Source organism: Lepeophtheirus salmonis, unplaced genomic scaffold (genome assembly GCF_016086655.4).
Source record: "Lepeophtheirus salmonis unplaced genomic scaffold, UVic_Lsal_1.4 unplaced_contig_297_pilon, whole genome shotgun sequence".
NCBI lineage: Eukaryota > Metazoa > Arthropoda > Copepoda > Siphonostomatoida > Caligidae > Lepeophtheirus > Lepeophtheirus salmonis.
Window position 1 is genome coordinate 1 of NW_027293606.1, and position 2,665 is coordinate 2,665.

At 27.8% G+C, this 2,665-nt stretch overlaps 1 long non-coding RNA gene across 1 annotated transcript; it reads left to right on the forward strand.

Moving 5' to 3' along the window:
• The first annotated feature begins 1,634 nt into the window (after positions 1-1,634).
• LOC139907491 (uncharacterized) lies at positions 1,635-2,102 on the forward strand. Its single transcript, XR_011784156.1, has 2 exons — positions 1,635-1,748; positions 1,808-2,102. It is a non-coding gene; the product is annotated as an uncharacterized lncRNA (long non-coding RNA).
• Positions 2,103-2,665: the final 563 nt, after the last annotated feature.

Below are 2,665 nucleotides of genomic sequence, written 5' to 3' on the forward strand. Positions count from 1 at the left end.
CTGCGTCCAAAAATTAAACATATAAAAACTAAACTAATGGAAAAGCTAGAGGGAATTACTTTTCCAGTGTAAATTTCCATAAATATATACAAATTTAGATGATTACCGATATGGAGTAGAATATTGCAGGACACAAACATTTTGGTTTTATCTTTTTAATAAATTTGGAATTATCATAATTCCGGGGTACGTCAGAATTCATAATTCCCCTGTAATCTATTTGTCAATATAAGAAAATAGACATATCAGAGAATGGGAAAAATAAAAAAGCTTTCCTATTCCTTGGAAAATATAGAAGTTTGCGTGAAAATAATTAATATATGTTGCGGAATTTAAATAATTGCATATTCATAAATCCTGAATTAGAACATCAATCACTGGATGAAATTGTACGTATTGACATTGAACATGTCATTTTATTTTTCCTTAAAATCTTATTATACCCACTACTGACAAGGTTAGCAGTAAATCTAATGCCACTACAAATATTTATAGAATTCCTTATTTCTTAGAATTACTCAAATAACTTGGCTTAATTAAGTATTTTATTACAATCATTTTCACGCAACACATTGAATATTTATTAAATATTTCATTAAGAAATTATAAGTAAAATAAGAACTTTTATTACTTTTTTTAAAGCAAATCTTTTACAGTTATAATATAAGGCTTATTTCAAACCATTTCATAGCATCGACTTTTTCCGATTTAACTACCGAGTCATTGTTCCACCCATGTAAACAGAATATATTTAGATATATGAAGCGGTTATTATTATATTAATGTACTCATATAATTATTATTTTAAATATTGCTACTTAATAATAAAATGTTTTTATATTTTTGTGAAAGTTTGAAAATTTAAAAATATTATGATTTTTGTCGAGGTGTTCCATGGAGACAAGATTTATTAAATGCTACTGATCCTGTAAACATCTATGTTTTATTGTGTTAGTTGAGTAAAGTCCATCTTTTTAAAGTTATAAGGCGTATTCATAGCTTTTAGCTATAATTTAGTGTTTTGAAAAAAATATATATAGTTTCCTTTCAAGACCCTTTATTTTACTTGGATTTCTTATGATTAAACCCATTTGGTAGAAACCGTTTTCATGATACCTTTATCAATATATTTAGTTTACAACTTTAAAATATAATTCTAAATCGAAATTATCCTCTAAAAACGTTATTTTTGGAAAGAGGCCAAATCTACTTAAATTAAAATTTTTAATGATTTTTCCGTGTTTTATGGGCTAAATTATAATATTATATGTTGATTTTAGCTGTCGAGCGTTTTTAATCTGAATTTTGTTGGATAGCTTTATCTAGTCTTTGTAAATCAAAAGTTATTTTAAGAAACATAAAAAATTCATTTATATAGACTCTGGATCATGGGGAAAAGTAAGACACAAGTATATTCTGCTTCTTTTTTATTACTTCATGCATTTTTTAGAGTCCAATATGCAATGGTGAGTAAAGTTTCCTACATAAATGAAATTCAAGATTAGATTTATGTCAAAGGTTATCGATAAATATCAATTTTTAACGTTCCTCTTTATTTTAAATCAAACGTTGCTCAAATAGGCATTAAAATACATAAGTTTATGAAATTTTTTAAAAGAAACTTATTATTGTAGATGATGTCTTCTTAACATAAAAATTTATGAGGTCAAGACATTCTAAAAAAAGTAAATTGTTTTGCTTAACAATGATTTTTACTTGAATCAATTTCAGGCGTTTCAGGTTTATTTGTAAGTAATGTTTAATTCTAAGAAAAATTAGACCTTCTCTTAACAATACTATTTTTCAGGCAATTATCAGAATGCGATAAATATTTATGAATGTCAAATAATGTATTTAGAAAAGGACTTCTCCGAATGCTTTAACCCTGTATTAGTGAATTGAGATATTGGGACAACATGTAATTTATAAAAGCGCGTCTTATTACTTCGAATCTTCATTTTATCAAAAACCTTTTGAGTATATTCCTGATTATATGCCATTCGTTAATGATTTTAATTATGTATTATTATGGATTTATTCGAAAATTCAACAATTTTGGATTGGACCTTTGTGAATTTAATTAACTGTATTGTTTAAAAGTAGTTTTTTGGTTGTCCTATTGATTTCTTGCATGCTTATTGTTATATAAGATGTTTTGATTCTTGGATTGCACCATTATATCGCCCACAGAAGGACTGACCAATAATCCTTTTGATGTCACAGGAAATAAAAACTGATTGAAATTTGATGAATTTTTAAGTTCTTTTGAGTGATGCATATGTCTTTTAAAATATTTCTCAACATTCTTCATATCAATGTGGTATAGAGCTGGCAGACAGGCTTGTTTTCCAGTACGTAGGATTCGTAGTTGTGGGCATAAAGTGCCTTTTCCAAATTGGTAGCATTTTCACAAGATCTTCTGCGTTTTGTTCCATAAACGTTCCTTTATATTTGTCCATGGCAAAGTGCGTCTTCCCTGATACTTGGAACGATACCAATAATTTGTTTTCGAAGATCGTGATAACTTTGACTTAGCGAAACAATTAGAGTAAGTGAGCTGTGTCATAGAGGGGTATTTGAATGATTAGTTGTAGACCTCGTTGCGTTTCCGTCAATTGCACAGAAAGGTTGTATAGTGTAGCTTTTCCATTTTTGGCTACTGGGT